At 41.0% G+C, this 21,823-nt stretch overlaps 1 protein-coding gene and 1 long non-coding RNA gene across 2 annotated transcripts in view; one reads left to right on the top strand and one right to left on the bottom strand.

The window, feature by feature from the left end:
• Window positions 1–21,823, top strand: part of RFTN1 (raftlin, lipid raft linker 1) — a 255,636-nt gene that overhangs the window by 155,643 nt on the left and 78,170 nt on the right. The window lies entirely within an intron of this gene.
• Window positions 12,219–21,823, bottom strand: part of LOC138783691 (uncharacterized) — a 123,150-nt gene continuing 113,545 nt past the window's right edge. Inside the window, exon 3 of the long non-coding RNA XR_011361733.1 lies at window positions 12,219–12,300. This is a non-coding gene — a long non-coding RNA (uncharacterized lncRNA). The remainder of the gene's footprint in view (window positions 12,301–21,823) is intronic.

Genomic DNA, 21,823 nt, shown 5'->3' on the forward strand with positions numbered 1-21,823 from the left:
ATAATGTCATTATTGCCGCTGTTCACAACCTGCCAAAGCTCGATGCAACGTATAAAATACTGTGCTATTCCCACGTGTAGCGATATGGCTGTTAGATACTCCTGTGCTTTTTTTGTATACAAATATTCAATTTGTGTAATAGCACCTGTGCCATTTCATCTCCGATCATACAGAGATAGAGGTATTTTGCTTGTAAAAAGCTTTCAGACGGTAAACATGATGACAGTAAAACAGAATACATTCAGTACTTATTTAAAGATATTTTCTTCTTTCATCTTTATCGTCACTAGAGATAATCTAAAAACCTGTACACGTTATGTTCTGTTTTGCCGATCCTATAATTTTAGAATTCTTGACAACTGGCTTTGTAGGTTACCGACCACCACTCTGCTCTAAAAGCAGTGTCTGGCTGGTATATATAAATAACTATAGCTTACATATTTTATGTATATTATACAGCACATATATACTAATTCTCTATACATGTACACTATATCTTTATATATACCAGACACCACTGCTTTTAGAGCAGAGTGGTGGTTTGTAACCCAGACAACAAACCATCAACAATGGGAGGGAAACAGCAAGGCTGTCAGAAGAAAGAGGCAAATTTGGTAAATGATTGTATTTGCAAAAATATTTAACTTGACGAACCCTACAAGATTAACTGTATTTATTGAGATGGGAAAAACCCTTTAAAATCCAAACCAACCAATTTTAGCCCAATTTGATGTGTATGGCGGCTTATTGACTATTCCCCGATTGTAGCTGTTGAGGCAGAGAAGGAGGGGACATGTTGGTTTTCAGCAAGCCTAATCCTTTTGTTGTTGGGAGGATAAACCACTGTCAAAGGTCATTGGCAGCCTCTGTCTTCCCTCTCAGCCGAGTGTGCCGAGTCTTTAGGGATGATGAGAAATAACTCTTGGCGAAATAAGCTTTTGGCTGACTTTTATCAGAAATGTAGGGCCAATTTAAACTGAATATATCACCTAGATTTTATTTTTTAACTGATTGGAACCAGATTATGTTACATGTTAATTTTTCTAATCTGTTTCTATGATCTGGATGTATTTTTTTTGCCATTTCCTTTTAAATTATTAGGGGGGCAGCCATATTGCCTTAGCTTCTACTGTGCATAAACAGCATTTAGACAGCAGCTACAGGGACACAGAAAACAATAGACTAGAGGGGACTCATTGACTTCTATAAGAGAGTTTCATAGGGATGCTTTGTGCAAGGAAGGGGGGAAAGCTGTCTCCATCACATCTTGTGAATGGCCTAATCCTAACTTATCTTCATACGGTTTTTGCTACTTATTGTAATGCTGCCTGATAAAGAGGCTGCTGAAAAGTATTTATTTTTTTATTAAGGTATGTTATTAATTAAAAACTGCAAGATTTTAGGATTATTTAAAAATCTGGATAGTAAAATTTGTAAAAACATCATGAAAAATCTAAAGAAATATGTTTGTTTAACATTAAAAAAAACAACTGATGACTAATTCCCTTTAAGAAACATTGAGAAATACTGCTCTAGGAAGATAACAATATTAGCAATGCTTACTGCTTCTATTGTTCCCACAGCTCCCCTATCAAATGACAAAGCTAATGGGTTAATTGGCAATTATGGATGACCAGCTTGAGAGTTGGAGATGTTTTTTTTCTGGGAGTCTTTGCCAGTACTGGGCAACATACTATAACATTGAAGGGCAGAGGAACAGTGGAATATTTCCAACAGTAGTCACAATGCAAATAAGAAAAAAAAAATCTAGCCAGCATTAATTCTAGGAATAAATATGTTTACACGGGCCAACACAGCTGCTACCGCTAACCAGATCATATGAACGTGCACCAGGATATCACATTGGGTAAGAATGCACATATATATACTTGGGCTTGCTTTAGGGACATTGCCACCATTTTGCCTAGATAAAAAGAAAAACTTGTTTTTATAGGAAGGTTTGTGCATCTGTATCTCATGATTAGTAAGAAAAAAAAGAAAGGAGAAAAAAAGTTACATTGATACGGACAAAACTTTTTTTTTTTTCTCTAGCGGATTAACACCCATACTTTTAAACAAAGTCAATGTGCTTGTCCTGTACTTGTCCTTTAAGTGTAGTAGTCAGTGATTGGAATTAGCCTTTAACAAGAAAGTCTGTATCTTATTAAATCTAACAAGCAGTGACTTTCAATCTCACACTTCATTACAGACTTAACTGACCACATATTGATGAAAATGTTGGCGGTAAAGGAGTTATTTACTGTAACTGGATTTCAGCGGCCGAGGGCATATTACTGCTTTCAACTACCTGTATTCATCTCATATGATTTATATCATTTCACGGCACCCTGCCACGTCGATTGAACCAAGGAGTGTATACAAGCAGACTGCAGGCCTTTCTTTCTACTGATTCTCCTATATTATGAGGGGAAAGCATCTCTTTCACATTGGTAAACTGACATTTTAAATAATAGAGTATTAGCACCCTTATACTGTAGGTGCCAGTATCATAGTATTTTTACTGCTGTCTTAAAGGGAACCAATCACTTAAAAAACGCATGTAAAGCTATGGGAATGTGCTGTAGCAGCACCCAGCACACATCCCAAACATGCTTTTATACCCCCCGTCTCTGCAATGTACAAGCCAAAAACGTACTTTATAAACTCGGCGCCCTGTATGTAAATTACCCCCAAGTAGTCCTCTGGGCGGGGAGCTGCGGGCAAGTAGTCACGGTCCCTGGGCGTTCTGCAGTACTAATCACGCCCCTCTGGGCGTGATTAGCCTGCATAATTGTGGCGGCGTCATCGGAGGCGCACTGTCTCTAACGTCAGCACGCTTACGTTCTTGCTGTGCCGCTAATGCGCAGTACAGCGGGTCCGGTCTGCGCCATACTGCGCACGTGCAGAAAGCCTCAAACTCATTGCTGGAGATCTGGCAATGAGTTCGAGGCTATTTTGCACCTGCGCAGTACGGCGCAGACCGGACCCGCTGTACTGCGCATGAGCGGCACAGCAAGAACGTAGGCGTGCTGACGTTAGAGACAGCGCGCCTCCGATGATGCCGCCACAATTATGCAGGCTAATCACGCCCAGAGGGGCGTGATTAGCACTGCAGAACGCCCAGGGACCGTGACTACTTGCCCGCAGCTCCCCGCCCAGAGGACTACCTGGGGGTAATTTACATGCAGAGCGTCGAGTTTATAAAGTACGTTTTTGGCTTGTACATTGCAGGGACGGGGAGTATAAAAGCATGTTTGGGAAGTGTGCTGGGTGCTGCTACAGCACATTCCCATAGCTATACATGCGTTTTTTAAGTGATTGGTTCCCTTTAAGGCCCTATTACACCAAAAGATGCCTGCAAGGCACCGAGTGTTAATCCATTCATTCTATGTTGTTTGTCAGTAACATATGGTATTGTATTAAGATTTGGTTGTTTTTTAAATATATTTTTTAAGTGTTTATACTGTTCTTATCATGTTATTAACACAATCATGGTAAATAAACAATTTTCTGTAATGATTCAGAACTTATGCCCATAATTTTATCGTGTATTCATCCTTGTGGTGGTTTTTTCTGTGTATATGGTAGAGTGACACCTAGGGCTACAGTTTAGGGCTGTACCGTATTTATATTGAAGGTGATTCAGTCCCTCTACTGTGAACCTTTTTTGTATATATTACACCAAAAGATGTCTGACAGATTATTTTACAGATTTTTTCAGCCAAAGCCAGGAAGGGATTTGAAAAGAGGAGAAATCTCAGTCTTATCTTTACAACCTGTTCTCTGTTTGTAGTCCGTTCCTGGCTTTGGCTGAAAAAATCTGTAGAATAATCTGTCAGACATCTTTTGGTGTGATAGGGCCCTTAGGGCTCATGACTATTGGCCAAGCCCAGTGCACAGAGCCTGTACCTTCCAGAGACTCTATCATGCCCAATAGCTGAAGTTGGCATGTACATGTAAGGAAGCTAAACCAAAAATGTCAGGGACCATTGGTGCAGGTAAGGGATTTGATAGATGGATATTTTATAACATTTTTGTAGCTACTTTAATTCCTTATAGTCTTGCATAACCCCTTTAACTGCAGTTATATGAAATAAAGGTTGATACTGTATTTGCTAAACTATTAAAAATCATACCCATTTATGTAAGGGTATGCTCATGTCTCTGTATTCTATTGTATTCTCTGTCTGATTGGTCTCTACAATTTGGTCGTCTAGCATATGTAGTTTGTGATTGTTTGCGGTGTGCATTAATTGGCTTGCAAGTACTGCAACCCCTATGTATTGCAGTTATTTTCATTGAGTAGCTAGTCATACATCCTGCATGTAGTACTTCACTTTACTGCTGTAATTATCCTGATGAGTAATCATTCACTTTGATATTAGCTTAGATTTATTTATTTCTTGTGTGATTTCTGATGGGGTTTTCTATCCTGCCTTACCATAAGTCTTGAGGGCATCTGAGTACACAGAGCCATTATTAGGTACCCAGAAAGGCAATAGCTATCGGTAAGCCTTGTTCTGCAGCTTAGTGATGAGCCAGTTTCAATACAGTGGTGGTTCCTGCAGTACCAAATACTGAGCTGGTCTCCCAAGCAACAAGACATTATGTATTTCACTAAGAATGTGTAACATAATTAAAGGGGCTGTGGGGTTAATAAGCCAAATCCTGACTTTGACTCATTCCCATTTTTTTCACCCTCTGAATCTATTTTATTATTAAACCATACACTTTTACCAACTCCAACCCCACAGCCCTAATAGATAGCCTGTGTGTGCCTGACAATGCAACTTTTTTCTATTCACGAGAATGAGTTGCAGTACAAGGCACCATCACACATATAGATCAGTGCCTCGAGGACCACTGAAAGGGCCACGTTGCTCTAGGGAGTGCCGCCGCCCCTTCATTCTTCTTATTGGCAGGGTTCCTATGGGTTTGATCCTCACTGATCAAACTTTATTAGCCTGTACTAAGAATATTTTACTCCCCAACATATTAGATTATTAACAATAATTTTATTATTTTGATTTTAAATCTGTTTATTTAGAAGAAATGAAAACATTTAACTTTTGTAAATATTTTCTACCACCGCTACATAATAATTAGGAGACATTCATTTTGTACTAAGGTGGTATTTAAAATGTAATTTAACTTGCCACTTATTAAAATGTCAGTGCCATACGGCGTTCGGAGAGACAGGTAGCCTGTATTATGACTTGCTAATGTGTCTGTTAATATGGTTTATTTAAAACAAAAGCTTTTCATTCACACTGTAATTCCAGCAGCTCACTTAATCAGTGCAGGCAACGATTTATTAATTCATTTATTTATTCATTCGTTCTCCCATTCCCGGCCTCCATCTGTTATGTTATTATGTAGAATTTAATGTCTTTAATTATATCTGGAAATGGGGAAGAACTGGTCCTTTTGCAAGTGGAGAGGAGATGGAAAAAGTAGCCAAGAAGAAGACCTTGTTCTTTGACTCACTGGAGGAGATAATCAAATCCCCCAGATAGAAATAGATAACTTTCCTCTGTCCCTCCAATATTCTATTCACTTCTGGCGCGGAAATGATATAGTTAGTAATTCACCTTGTTCAAAGGGTTAGAGTTGTTGTGATTCTTATTTTTATGGTGGTATAAAAAAGGATGTTGCACTCAAGAAATGGCAAAAGGGCAGATATCTTCTTGGATCATTACTGGGGAAGGTATCTCAGTACATAATTAAAGGGATTGTCAAAGATTAAAAAACTATTTTGCTGGTATTGCTGTAAACCTAAAAAAAAGAAGGTGTACTCACCTCCCCTAAACCAGTCCAGCTGCCGCACCAACATTCCCAGTCTCCGTTTTCCTATGTTAATTCCTGGTGATGAGTCATCCCTCCTTTTAATATTATATACAGAGAAACCATCAGCCAAAATTGTATTGAAAAGTTGCCTTTTAGGGTAACAGCTCGGACTATCATAAGTTTTCTCCTGGCTATGAATCCTTTATCCAGAATCTGCCAAAGAAGCACTTAAGGCTCCTTGCTCCAGCACATATAGTAGTTAGATACCCTGTGCCCCTATATGTTGTTTAGGCCCATATGTACGACTAGGCCCCCCTATGCTGCCATTTTTTTTTGCCATTTTAATTTTTTTAATCTTTATTTTTAGCCCCCTCATACAGCTCCATATAGTTTAAAATCCTCCCAGCAGCCTCCATATAGAATCAGTCCCCCTTGCAGTCCCCATTTAATATGTCTCTCCCTCCTGGAGCCACCATATACCTTCCAGCCCCCTTTTGATTGACAGGGTAGTTTGCCCTGTGCAGTTACACATATCACGCACCCCTAAAGCTGGCTTTGGGTAGGAGGACAGAGTCTCTTCACTAGACTTGCAGCAAGTGATGTATCAGTGACCTGTCACCTACCTGATGCAATAGAGCCATGTTGGTCTATGTTACACATGCCAGAGGTGGCGTTCAGAGCCCTCTCGGCTGGCACACATGTCATAGATTGCTCAATTGCATATACACCTGAAAACTGTAAGTGTAAGCCATGAGTCCATGGCTTACAGTTATAGGGTATGTGCACACTGAGCAATTCTCGAGGAATTGTAGCTGAAAGTTTTCAGGCAGAATTCAAGCAGAATTTAAGCCCCCCATTGACTTCTATAGGATTCCTCTAGCATATCTATAGCAGAAAATTCTGCTCGGAAATTCTGCAGTGTGAACAACAGAGCAGAAAACCCATTGAACACAATGGGACTTTGCTCTGTACATATTTTACAGGAGGAATTTCAAGCTGAATTCCTCGCCTTTTCCTCAGTGTGCACATACCCATAGGCTGAAACCTCTGCAAAGATACAGGAGCGAAAGCGCCAGGTTGCCTGGCTGGAGGTCCAGGTGTGTGTAACTTACCTTCTGGGGCCCTGCAATACACAGCAATGCAAAAACCACCACTCTTTAGTGGGAAGCCTGTGCTCCCATCATAATGATGGGAGTCTCCACTCTGTACAGGGTTTCTTGCTCAACAGCAGAAAGGGGTAATAATTTGGGGGTTAGTGATAGCTGTTTTACAGGTTAACACTAAGCCCCAGCTTAGTGATGGACACTGTCATCACATCAGACAGGTTCCACTAATAAGCCTGTAAAGTGATTTTAATAAAGAAACAGCAGTGATAATTTTTTATCCCCACACCCCTTGTTGAACAATTTATATATATATAAAAAAAAAAATCCACTGCTAATAGTCCACCAAATCCAACAAAGTCCTTAAAGGAGAAGTCCAGCCAAAATTATTTTTTTATATGTTATTACTTATGGAAAGTTATACAGTTTTCTAATGTACATTAGTTATGGGAAATGCTCATATACTGCTATTTCCCTTAATTTAGTGTATCAGGAAGTGTTAGAATTCTCTCAGAACCAGTGACGTCACGACGAAGGGTGTAATTCCTATGGAGTGTCCAGCAGGGGGCGCTCTCTATATAGAAGTCAATGAGTACCATTGACTTCTATATATAGTGCGCCCCTGCTGGACACTCCATAGGAATTACAGTGTATGTAATGTAATGTTATGCACTGTACTTTTGTGACTTCATGAATACATTTATGGAATACTTTGGGGAGCAAGTGTCCTTGCTCCCCAAAGCATCCCATAAATGTATTCAATGAATATGTTTGCTGGGCACCGAGTAGGGAGGGAGAGAGGTGCTATCTACCTCCCTCCCTGCTCGGTGCTGGGAACATATACAAAGTACTACTCCCCCATTATCTGCAGATAATGGGGGAGTAGTACCTGTGCTATCCCTATCACCGCCCGCACCGTCGCTCACACATGGGCTGCTTTTCATGCCCCCCGCCGCTTCCCCTCCTCCTCCCGGCTGCCCGCGCCGCTCCTCACTATCCGGCCGGCCGCTGACTCCCTCCCGCCCGTTCGCCCTGTTCCTACGCCCCGTTCCTCACACTATCTGGCCGCCGCTCTCTGCTCTTGCATGCCTGCCCCCACCCCGGCCGGGAGCACAGCGCTTCCTGGTGTCCACGGCCGGGGTGGGGGCGGGCTGACGCGGCCGCCATGCAAGAGCAGAGAGCGGCGGCCAGATAGTGTGAGGAACGGGGCGGGCGGGAGGGAGTCAGCGGCCGGATAGTGAGGAGCGGCGCGGGCAGCGGGGAATCAGCGGCGCGATAGTAAGTTTGAAGCCGGGAGGAGGAGAGGGAGCAGCGGGGGGCATGAAAAGCAGCCCCTGTGTGAGCGGCGGCGCGGGCGGTGATAGGGATAGTAAAAGGTACTACTCCCCCATTATCTGCAGATAATGGGGGAGTAGTACTTTGTATATGTTCCCAGCACCGAGCAGGGAGGGAGAGGGGAGGTAGATAGCACCTCTCTCCCTCCCTGCTCGGTGCCCAGCAAATGTATTCATTGAATACATTTATGGGATACTTTGGGGAGCAAGGACTCCCCAAAGTATTCCATAAATGTATTCATGAAGTCACAAAAGTACAGAGCATAACATTACATTACATACACTGTAATTCCTATGGAGTGTCCAGCAAGGGCGCACTATATATAGAAGTCAATGGTACTCATTGACTTCTATATAGAGAGCGCCCCCTGCTGGACACTCCATAGGAATTACACCCTTCGTCGTGACGTCACTGGTTCTGAGAGAATTCTTACACTTCCTGATACACTAAATTAAGGGAAATAGCAGTATATGAGCATTTCCCATAATTAATGTACATTAGAAAATTGTATAACTTTCCATAAGTAATAACATATAGAAAAATAATTTTGGCCTGACTTCTCCTTTAAGATTACTGTGTTGGCTCTTTGCGATTAAATTAGTGGGGTTTGGTTTGTAGTCGGCAGTCTTAAAGGTTTGCCATCACTGTTATAAAGTAGTATATGGGATGCAGCTGCAGTCTGTGTCCTTGTGATAGGTTTCTCCCTGTCAGCTTATACAAGGAGAGCAGAGTCACTATTTTACACATAGGAAACTGCCTTGTGCCGATCCTTGCTCTGGTATAAAGGGAGCTTGTCAATCCCTACTGCAGTCCAATAAATCAAAAAGATACCAGAAATTGCAAAAATAGCTGCTTTTACTTTTCCAAACACAGATGGTACAAACTTTTCACCACTAGTGCATGTTCAGACGATACGTTACAGTCATAAGGCGGCACAGTCTCTTTATATTGCTCAGCCGAGCTTCTTATGGGACATCCAGCCGAAGGTGATCAGCGTCAGCCGACGCTGCTGGTGTGCGACGTTTCGAGAACTAAATCTCTTTGTCAAGAGTCAAGCTGCATGTCATTGGACACACTGCACAGAGCATACTGCGAACAGAGACAGGCAATGCATAACTGCAACTCATTATTGTATGGACTCGCCTACTATACCACTGCTATCGGGGTCCCAAAAATGATCTCTTCAGCAGCACTCTATACAAGGACAGACATAGCAAGGAACAATGAGATACTGTAGGAGTTAGGTGAAGAGGGAGGGATCTGGGAGCTGTCAAGAGGGAAATGTCAATTCTTTGAACGGAGGCACGCAAGCCCTCCAATTCAAACTGATAGAAGGCGGCACCGAGTCCGTGCAGGGGAGTTTCGCACAGAATCTTGGTGCCAATTCCGTAGTGTGAACAGGACATAAACAAAATACTCTGTAGATAGCTGCTGGCAAGTAAGCATTTCTGGGCAAAATAAAAAAATATATATATTTCTTGAATTAAGTGAAAATTGGCAAAAAAATTTTAAACCAGATTTTGTTTTTCATCAAATGTGTTATAGTCTTATTTTCTAGGAGTTATTATAAATTCAATTTCCAGTCAGAATTTAAATTGGAAAAAAATAGCCACAGGCCAGTTCTAACATTACATGTTAGTGTGTGAAATGACAGGATTGGGAATTTTTACATGCTGCATATTCTCTAGAATGGTGTCAAATGAGTCACTGTCATTTGTGTATATGTTAATGTGCCAGCGCTAGAATGGGTGCTAAAATACCTTTGCCTGCTCACAGGATAGTTTTTGAGTAACGTGCAAAAAGGAAAATTTCTGTTTGATATTTAATGTTAATGATTGTAGTCAGGCATCTGCTTCTGTTTTATCAGTTGTGTTCCTTGACATTTTGATTTCTGGCTTTACATATTGATGTGGAAATGTGTCTTAACATGTAGATGCATTGACGTCAGTGGAGATTAGAGATGAACAAAACTACAGGAAGTGTTGTTCTGCAAAACGCTGACCACCCGGTGGCTGGAGAGAGTGGATGCTGCCTAGAAAACATGGATACGGCCTACAGCGTATTTTCCAGGCAGCCCTAGGCTGTATCCATCTTCTCCACTTCTGGCACTTACTGTAGTTTCAATTATCTCTAGTGGTGACCATAAGCTTGGAGCTTTGTCAATTCCTTAATTTATAAAGTGCCCCAAATCGTATTGCCGCTGCTCAAGAATTTCTATCATTAAACAAATGACAATTCAACAGATTAGCATCACCAAAGACATTTTGGTACTTTACAGAGCATAGCACGTTCCTTCCTGAAATCAGTGTTGCTCTGGAATCATGGACTCTATCTGTGGATCTTTTCACATAAAGCTGAGCCAAACATGTGGTGCTTTATCCTTTCCTTTGTGGTATAATAGAAAGCCATAGAAAGCATTTAGTCGCTTTGAATGCAACATTCGAGGAGGTTTTCAGCAAATTTGTGACAGACAGATAATTGACATATATCTCTAACCAGCAGCATATTGGATACTGGCCCAAATAAACCTAAACCAACCAATGCACATGAAAAATATCATCTTGTGGTTATTGTAAATGTATTTTTTTTATTATCTAACTAGTATTTAGATGTTCCACAGATGAGGTTTTATGGTGCGTTTACACAGATAGATTTATCTGACAGATCTTTGAACAGACTGTAAACAGAGAACAGGCCATAAAGGAAAAGACTGAGATTTCTCCTCTTTTCAAATCCATTCCTGCCTTTGGCTTTAAAAATCTGTCAGATGAATCAGATAAACACACCATTAGGGAAATCATCCAGATTCTCCGCCATGTGTCAGGGATTATGTGGAATGCAAAATCTAAGGAATTATTTATTCTCTATTTTAATTCTCATAAGAAATTAAAATCTCTGCCAATCCCAGGATGTCATTATCATAGCTAGGCTACAGTACTAGAAGTAACCTAGTTTTAATGTTATAGGTGGTCTGTGTATGTTGTGACAGGTTTCCAATAAATATGCTTCTAGTCTATCATTCCTGTTTCCAGAGATGTGTCCACCATGCTGCATGCTCTGGTTCGGATGATTGGGTTGTTCTAATGGGATAAGTGAAGGTGTATATTTCAGTGTGATGTGAACAGGGCCTAATTTGTAAAAATGCTCTAAAAACTCTACACTATTGCTCCACAAGTAGCCCACTATCGGCATAAGGGGCAAAACACATTGCAATAAAATAGCTTACTTCTAAAGTAGTATCTCAAGCTCTTACCGAAACATGTAGTTCCCCCTATTGGCCATTCAGTGGGCACCATGGCACTGACTAGAAACGATATCAGTATCTTGTGAGATTTTATTTAACATATTTATTAACATATAACTTGACCCAACAATTGAGTATTATACTCTATGAAATATGCCTCTATATAAATATATGCAGAAGTGTAAAGCCTCTAAAATATAAGTTACTTAAGTTACTTAAACCTTTTCCATGTGAATCACAAGCTTCTGGAAATCAGCTGGCTGCAGAAAGGAAAGTCAACTGGCCAAATAATAGGAAGAGTCAAATTGAAGGAAATTGGGATAGAGAAGTGTGACAAATGTTGTGCTCTGAATGCTATCAGTAGTCTGCAGCGACGGCCTTTCCTAACTCTATATATTTGTTCATCCTCCAAGGGAAAAAAATTAGCAGGAAAGCTGTCATTGAGAGTCTGCAGTCACTATTCCAATAGATTTTATAGCGCCTATCATAACCTCTGGACATTATGAAAGCACGGCTGTGCGGAGATATAATATATCATCATTCAACCAGGGTATATTGCTTCCAGTTTGACTTTCTTGGCTCATTTTAACAACTATTTGTAGAAAATTCAATTCCGTTTTTGTCTGATACTTCTGGCCAACTTTGATATGGTAACCAATTTAGGTACATGGTCTCTTTTGTACCTGGTGCATTCAGCTTCTAAAGTATTGTTTATTGCATATGAATACACGAGACAATTGTAGAAAGGGGCCAGCGGTGAATATTTTATTGAGGGATGATGGCAGAAATGTTATCTCTGTTGTTCCGCTTTTCTGTTCCCGCTGTGGTTGCCTGCATTAAAAAAAAACAATGTGAGTGAAAGTCCAGACACCCATCAGCATGTGTTTCACAGAAATGCACTGAGCATGCTACCACCATTGTATGGTTGTATGGCCTTTGTTCCCTTTATCTGAGGGCCTTATTACACAGGCCGATGGCCCCGATGAATACTGTAAATGAGCGCTGATCTGGTAGATCGGCGCTCATTTACTGGGCCTATTACACAGCATGATAATCATTTAGCAAGGGCTGCATGGACATCGTTACTGTTTGCAGTATTGTCAGCCGCCAGCCACATGTAGCGATGCATGGTCAGCGGCTGATGGTTTTAGGTTTGGTCCTAAAGCAACGAGCAGTCAGTAACCGTTTCATTGGCTGATTGTTGTCTCTGTTACGCTGAGTGATGATTGGCCAGTTCAGTCGATTATTGCACCGTGTAATAGGGCCGTAAGGCTTTTTGACATCTTACAAAGTTATTCCCTATCCACAGCATAGGAGATACTGTAACTATCTGATTGCCTTTGGGGGGTGGCCTGCAATCCCATCATTCCCTATGGGAACTGCAAAAACAGCCAAATGCTGGCACATCCCATAGAGCAGTGCTTCTCAGTTTCAGTCCTCATGGCACACCAACCAGGTCATGTTTTGAGGATCTCCTTAGTATTATCAAAGGTTTACTTTTTATGGGATATCCTCAAAACATGACCTGTTGGTGGGCCATGAGAACTGGAATTGAAAAGCACTGCCATAGAGAATGAAAGAATGAATAGACTGTGGATGTGGATCCAGGTGTGGATCCCAAGGCTGCCTGGAAAATATGAATACAGCCATAGGCTGTATCCATGTTTTCCCGGACTTCCAAGGGTGGCCTCCAACTTCTACAGCCACCGGTAATCAAATATGTCACCCGAACCTGTGCGTGCTTCAGTTTCGCTCATCTCTAGTAAATATGATATGCATTCATTTTATTGGTTGGAAATTCCTCTTACGAATGTTGTACGTCTTTGTCTACACTGGAAATTTTAAATGCTTCCTCTTGTCAAGCTGATGACAAATACAGACTAATTCAACAGCAAGTTAAGGAATCTTTGCTCTTCGTGAATTTAAAATAGCAGCATTATCTGATACAGTACAAGTAGGTGTATTTGATACTACGAGTTCTTTTGTTTTCTATATTATCGTTATTTATTTAGTTTAGTTAACACATTCGTTGTAACAATTTTGATGGCTATGTCCAGTTACACCCATACTCAAACTGTTTACAGCAAGCGGGAGCAGGAACTTCCTAGCCGTCGCACAGCATGGATACAGGAAGTTTCCTAATAAGACAGGGAAGTTATAAAATTGGTGCTCAGAGCTCACAGATACTTGCTGAAGATCTTCTCTACATCTGTCTGCCAGATTAAAGATGACTTGGAATGTTCATTTTATTGATTTCATTCAATAAATTATGAAAACCTTTCATTATCACAGCTTATGAAATCAGTATCATATGTAAGGGCTCATGTACACGGCCGTATTATGTTTTTGTTTGAAGTCATAATAGGGTTTCCCACTGTACTTCTGTATGCCTTTGATTTCAAATGGAGGTATAAATTATTATTTTTTTTATTTGATAAATTCCATACAGATCTTTAAACTGCTTCTGGATGGAGCGCATATGGCAGCCCACCAAGACTGTGTGGCTTTATACTAGAGATTTCTATTAAGACATCCATTGACAGTTCTGGTTTACTGGAAGGACATGGTTAGGGTTTTTTTTTTTACATAAATAAATGAAATGTTAAAAGTGAAAAAGGAGTATTATGTGGGATGCTCCACTTTCTGGGGGGCTTGAAAAATGGCTAAAACTAAGGAACACATTTGAATAACGTGTAGTTGAAACCATCTGTAACATGTTCCTCCTTATACAGTCAACCTCTGCTCCATATTGCTTAATGTTCTGGTAAGCACATTTAGCATCACTGCAGCAATATTTGGAGTGATATTTCTTCTGAATTACAGGATAGTCTGGGGCAGTAAACTTTCCTCCTCAGGCCAAAGTCTCTTAGCAGTCATTCAATCCCTTAAGAATGTTTAAATCTGAGGCATGGTCAAGGTGAGAGTATGATAGGTTGCCCTATTAGCCAGTGGTAATTTTCTCATCATCCAATTGATATAAGAATACATAGAAAATCCTGCACTGCTCAGTCACAGGACTGTTAAAGAAGATGGTGCCAATGATGTGTTACTCTGATATCTTAATAATAATAGTATTTATTTGTATAGCGCAAACAGATTCCGCAGCGCTGGTTTTTTTATTAACGCAGTTACAACTACATATAATAAAATTAAATTAGGATAAATAAAAATACATCATAAATATGACACCTGCTCGCAAGAGCGTACAGACTACGAACTGGGGGGGGGGGGGGGGGGGGGACACGAGGCACAAGTGCTTTATTTACCCCTGTTTCAGCCATTGTACATGGAAGGAGCTGGATAAGCCAGTTTCACGCCAATGTCTTGTTACAGGTAAAACATATAAAATGCCTGTAGCCGTCGAAGATATAGTAAAAAGTGATAAGACAACAGAAGCGGGAACAAGATTAGGGAATGTTATAGGCAAACCTGAAGAGATGGGTCTTCAGGGCATGCTTGAAACTGTGGGTGTTGGAAATAAGTCTGAGGTCTTTGGGTAGGGCGTTCCAGAGAACTGGTGCAGCACGAGAGAAGTCTCGTAGAACACGGGAAGGATGGTAGGTGGAGATGAGGAAGGAGATGTATGGAGGAACAGAGTTGTGGAGAGCTTTATGGGTGAGGGTGAGGAGTTTGAACTGTATTCTGTGTTTAATGGGTAACCATTGCAGTGATTTTTTTATCTTGTACCAGCCACGTTTTTTTTCAGGATGAAGCTTGTCTGAGGATTTTGCGCTACCCACATCTGTGTTTTCGAGAGTTTACACATCAGATAAATCATGTTTAGTAAACCTCATGAGATCAAGAATATTTGGCTTGTCAAAAAAAAAACAACTGAAAACTAAAATTGCACAAGAAATTGCTGCAAGGATACCAAAACGTTTAACAATATTATAGCATTGGATTTAGACGTGCTTGTCTGCAAACTGAGGACATTCACATTCCAGCGCATATTATGGGGGGTTCCTAAAATGTGTTCATTGGGGAAGAGGAGGTGGAGGAGGGAGTAGGAGTGCATCCTGCAGCTCAGCACAGCCACCTTGACACTTCACCTCTGAGCATGATCTACAGCTGTTCTCTATTCCCTTCAAAGATATAGCTGATTTTTCAGGGACTTCAGCAAGTGGGACACCCTGTATATGGGAGATATAGTGACCTCCTAATGGTTTGTCATGCATCTAGACCGGTAGCAGTGATGGGTTTCCACTTGACTTTTATAGCGATTGTAGTTCCTTTTTTGTTGTGAAGAGTTTCATATTCTCATCTTTACTTCAGTAACTACCTGTAGCTGACACAGCAACAACCTTAGTATATATGAATGTTGAAATGAATTCAACAACAGCAGTGTAAGTGTATATTTGGCATATCTCCAGAATCTCCACCTAGAAAGAGTTTTTTCTGGGAGTATTTAAGGATACTTTGGGGTAAGATGTAAGGCCTCACAATTGTTTTTCTAATGGTGTTTGCCTTCTATGTCCAATAAAATGCAGATGTCACAAAAGTCATGGTCAGCATAAAAGGCTGCCGCACGTAATACTTCCTTCTGTCTGTGGAAATCTTTATTACTGGATGTTGGTAGGAAACAACAACATTCAGACGACATGGTAGAATAGCACATAAACATATTTTATGGCACAAAACCTGTCATTTGCTAGTCACATTGCCTGAGAGATCCACATTGCTTGTTATCATATTTAATTTTGTTCCAGAATTTTGATAACCTACAGAGTGTGAAATTCAATAATTTATCACCGAATCAGAGCCAATTAGAAACTGATCCGTGAATATGCCAGGTGTTTAAAAATAGGATGAACATGTTTTAATTCTGACAGACAGATATGGCACAAATATCACAGTGGCAGATCTGTTCTGTAATGCAAACTACAAGATGGAGTGTTCTGCTGTTCCCCTGGATAGGAAATACTACCTCTGTATACATGAATATACACTACTCACAAAAAGTGGCTTGCAGGTGAAAACTTAATTGCCATTCAGCATCAATTACAACTGGACAATGATGTCTCCTGCTGTATACGTTATTGTCTGCAGAGGCTGTGCATCCTACTGTTCTTGTAGGGCGGCACTCAGGTCATTGAGGTTCTGGGGTTCAGAGTTATAATCCTCTACTTGGCAACTCAGCTGATCTCATAGGTTTTCTATGGGATTCAAGTCTGGAGAAAGTATAGGCCATTCCACTTGAAGTACCTCAGTCTCCAGCTGTTCCCTAATGATGCAACCTCAATGAGCTGGAGCATTGTCATCCATGAAGATGAGATTAGGCTGTGGTGTTCATGCAGAAGAACAATGACTGGATTATGATGTAGTATGGGTTTGTCACTTTACTATTCACAAAGTGGAGGGCAGTTCTGTATTAACTAGACACACCTGCCCACACTTTTTACACCAAAACCACCAAAGGCAACAACGGTGGCTGATGCATATTGCTCTCCTTGATGTCTCCAACATAGTTGGCGGCCATCATTTCTGCTTTGGTGAATTGTCTTTCATTAGTGAGTAACACTGGTCCCCGTGTCCAGCGTAGAAGAAAATAACAATGCATCAGTCACTGTCGACATGTTAGTCAAAGATATAAATTATATAAATTGTGTAAATAATGTCCTCCACACGGCAGTCATGCCACAGGACATTCTTTCTAACATGAGTACATCAGCTATAACATATGTATATCCTCAAACCATATTTTCTCATAACCATCACTCTCACAATAATATCTTATAATGCTGATAGCATTATGTAACTGTTCATGTAACTATTAGCCAACTCAAAAAATATTGGAATGTGTGCTCACACCAGGTTTTTTAGTGTGATAATACATGGGTTATCTATTGCCTTATGCCAGTGCTGTTCTAGTAGATTGGTTCTCATGTAATTAGGCTATTACATTGCTTGGTTATTTTTCCAGTAGGGGCGCATAAACAGTTGCTGAATTATTTATGTGCCTCTTTACTTTTATCATTCGTCAGCCGAACATCCCGTTACAAAGGGTGATGTGGAGCCGATGAATGAGGAATTTTTAATCTGTCAAATTGATGTGATAAGCTCACAACAAGAAAGCATATGCTTGCTCATTGACTAGTCACTGGTCCTGTTACACAGAGAAAAACTGGTCTTCACTTGAGATGAGCGAACCTGGAGCATGCTCGAGTCGATCCAAATCCGAACGTTCGGTATTTGATTAGCGGTGGCTGCTGAACTTGGATAAAGCCCTAAGGCTATGTGGAAAACATGGATATAGTCATTGGCTGTATCCATGTTTTCCTGACAACCTTAGATCTTTATCCAAGTTCAGCAGCCACCGCTAATCAAATACCGAACGTTCGGATTCGGATCGACTCGAACCCGAACCCGGTTCGCTCATCTCTAGTTTTCACCAATCTACCATATATTGTGTAATTGTATCACAGGTTATAAAGGGAGTCATAAGGAGTACTGAGTGAAGAGGCCAAATTATTCAGGTTCAGCAACGTTTTATGGACCTAAACACTTGGCATTTGTCTTCCCACAGCTGCAGAAGTTGGATGCAGCCCTAGGAAGTCCAGGGAAACATGGATACAGTCCAAACATTTTAGCTTCTCCAATTAACACTAGTGATAAGTGATTTTCCTTTAAGAGTTTTTAACCTCCTGTTTTTCTCATAATGGAAGTGATATTGTCCAATTGGGGAAATCTATCAAATGTAAGTTCAAAGGCCAGAGCAGATGCATAAAAAAAATCTTAAAATGGGAGCCAGGTGGTAACTGGTTGATCTGGACTTTTCTTTATGACCAGTTATATGTAATTCACCTTTATTTTGAGGTCTTTCCTGGGTTCTGTGGACATCAGTGGGTGTGAGAGCTTCTAGCTTGATCATTCTTCTGGTTGACGTTGTTTTAGAACGAATGGGATTTAATCCAACATACCATTCATATATGAGACAGAAATAGGCAGAAACCTAACCGGGATGACAGGACTTTAATGTTTATTATTTCAGTGAAGTGCACAATGTTTAGTCGGTATGGCCTATGTACCTCCGTCCTTCCTATGTTTGGCATCCTGTAGCATATGCTTCCGTTATGTACGTATGTATGACATTCTGATCATATTTATATTTGACTTCAGGATTTTATAGATTTTTCTTAGTTCTACCAGATACTGTGATGTATATATGAGATAATTATTTTGTTATATGCTTCTAAAATAAAGATGTAGAAAAAAAGATTCTGACCACTGGAGCACAGGGTACGTGTGTCATTGCTTGGCTATGTTTGGAAGCTCAATAGAGAATGAATGGAGTCCTGGCGATACACATGCTCTGCACTGTATTCATTCAGGGGACAATTTCACACTCTCCTTGTGATCATTGTGCGTCCTAGTAGTTGAACACCCATCAATCATCTTGTTTTCCCCTTGGATTGGGATAACTTTTTGATATGGAAAAACCGCTTTATTCATGAAATATAATAACGAGTGTCACCAGCAAAAGAAATGATAGAAAAACATATCATAGGTTTTACCTCACCTAAAAGACGACACGTGGTTTTATGTCAGTAATGAAGATACCTTTAACAGACTACTGACAACCATGAGCAGCTGCTTGTAGTCTAAAGATTCTGAAGTAAATTGCACAGATTGCTCCTATGTGACGTAACTGAACCTAACTTCCATCATTAGTTTATAAGTGAATAGCTGCGCTGACGATATGTGGATAGAGGTGAGTAAACCTGAACTCTCAGCATTTGATTAACAGTTGCTGAAGAAGTTGAATGCTGCCCTAGGGATACCTGGAGAACATAGATACAGCCTATGGCCTATGGCTGTATCCTTGTTTTCCAGGTAGTCTTAGAGAGTTCAGGTTTGGGCAAAACCAATCGTACTCAAGGTTTGCTCATCTCTACTTGTGGTCTTAAGGTCTTGGAGAATGTGATGTTTCTAAATGTTAGTTTACAGCTTCCTTCTATATTGTCATTTTAACCCTGACTTATCTGAGAATCCTCTGCTTCAGGATTTTTCTTTTTCCGATGGTGACTCACTATTAGTCCCAATAACTTTCCTTTAAAGGGGTTATCCAGCGCTATAAATACATGGCCACTTTCTTCCAGAGACAGCCCCACTCGTCTCCAGCTTGGGCGGGGTTTTGCTGCTCAGTTCCATTGAACTGAATGGAGTTTAATTGCAAACCGCACCTGAACTGGAGACAAAAGGTGTGTTGTCTCTGAAAGAAAGTGGCCGTGTTTTTGTTGCAATGGATAACCCCTTTAAGATGTGTGAATTGTACATGCCTTATAATAATATTATTAGGGCATCCGGCAGCCGATATAGTCCATGATCTAGGGGGGGAACAGGTCCTGGTCCCATGTTCCTCTCCACTGAAAGGTTATAAAGAAAGCTCTGCTCGTTGTACTTCAAATTGTTGGAAATATACTATGCATTAAATAATGGGAAGAAAACCATACTTCTGCTTTTCTGTACGCTCCCTAATAACAACCATCTATACCACACTGATAGCAATTCTTAAAGTTTCATTACCACTGAGCAGTCAGGATGTACATCTTCAGTGTGATACAGACAGTGACGAACAGGCACTTGAGGTAAAATGATCAGTCACATTGTCTCTATTGCTCTCCCCGAGTCTGAGATGTCATCAGGCGATTTGTTTCAGCTAAATCATATTGTAGCAAGGACAGATATATCAAGTGGCAGAAGGCTCCAAGATATCTAGTGTCTTATTAACATTGTATTGCCCAATACATGGGATTCTTTAGTTCTGTCATTTCTGGTATTGTGTTGGTGGATTGAAGACATTTTCTGTTGTTTTGTGTGTACGTTTGTATTGTCTAAAACCAATAAATCAGTAAACCCTCCAGTGTTGTAAGCTGTTCCCTTTCGTCTGCTTCTTCCTTCGCCCTTATAAACTAGCTGGTCTTCCATAAAAGTTTCCATTACAGAGACGCTCAGGAAGGAGTACTTGTCTCATTAAAGAGACCCAGTTTGTGTATGGAAACTAATTTTAACTCATCAGCAATTACCATGTATGTGTGCCATTGTTCACACTGTGTGATGCGGGTCCAGCAACACAGTCACCCTACCCGGCTTAAATAGTCCACCTCAATTCAAGAAAGAATTCCAGACCAACAAGTTCTCTTTGCAAATATTTTTTTGTTAAAGGGAACCAATCACGCTGAAAATCGCCCTAATGATAAGGAAACCTGCTGGCACATCACCCAGCATGCTTCCCAAACATCCCCCTGTACCCTCCGTGCCCCCCTCTATTAGACCGTATTCTTACTTTTATTATGTCCTGCGCTGTATGTAAATGCCGGGCAAGTAGTCACGGTGGGCGTATCTAGTCACGGTCCTGGGCGGAGGAATCGCTGTAATCACGCCCAGAGACCTGTGTCCCGCCGACGTCACCTAGGGCCTGCGTTCCACGTCGGCGGTGCGGCAACGTCTTTAGCATGCCGCACATGCGCTGTACTGCTCATGCGCAGCGTGCAGAGGACGTCGGCATGCCGTCAACGTGGAACGCAGGCACTGGGTGACGCCAGCAGGTCTTTTAATTACGCCCCTCTGGGTGTGATTACAGCGATTTCAACCGCCTAGAGCCGTTACTAGATACGCCGTGGACCGTGATTAGTTACCCACAGGACCGTTACTAGATACGCCCACCGTGACTACTTGCCCGGCATTTACATACAGCGCGGAACATAATAAAAGTAAGAATATGGTCTAATAGAGGGGGGTACAGGGGGATGTTTGGGAAGCGTGCTGGGTGATGTGCCAGCACATTTCCTTATCATTAGGGTGATTTTCGGCGTGATTGGTTCCCTTTAAATAATAATGAATTCAAACAAATAGTAAAGTAACATCACCACAGTGCTGACATCAATTGGAGTCTGGTACTTACGCCAGAGCAGCGGCACTCATCAGCTCCTTGTGTCCTTAGGAGACTCTTACTCTCAGGGGACTGAACTTGGACGTGCTACATCGCAATGTTTCAGGGATCCTCCCCGTTTCTCATGCAACGTAACACCCAATTTATGGGATATTCCAGAGAATTTTTTAAATTAACTGGTGTCATAAATTTTTACAAATTTGTAAATTGCTGCTATTAAAATAAAATAAAAAAAAAAATTAGTCTTCCAGTACTTATCAGCTGCTGTATGTCCTGTATGAAGTGTTGTACTTTTTCCAGTCTGACACAATGCTCTCTGCTGCCACCTCTGCCCATGTCAGGAACTCTCTAAAAAAGCTCTCCTGCATGGGACAGTTCCTGACATGGACAGAGGTGGAAGCAGAGAGCACTTTAGCTCTTTTCCCGAAGGAAGTAAACCATCTCATGTTAGCCAAACTAGAGTGT

This window comes from Dendropsophus ebraccatus, chromosome 2, assembly GCF_027789765.1.
Source record: "Dendropsophus ebraccatus isolate aDenEbr1 chromosome 2, aDenEbr1.pat, whole genome shotgun sequence".
Taxonomy (NCBI): Eukaryota; Metazoa; Chordata; class Amphibia; order Anura; family Hylidae; genus Dendropsophus; species Dendropsophus ebraccatus.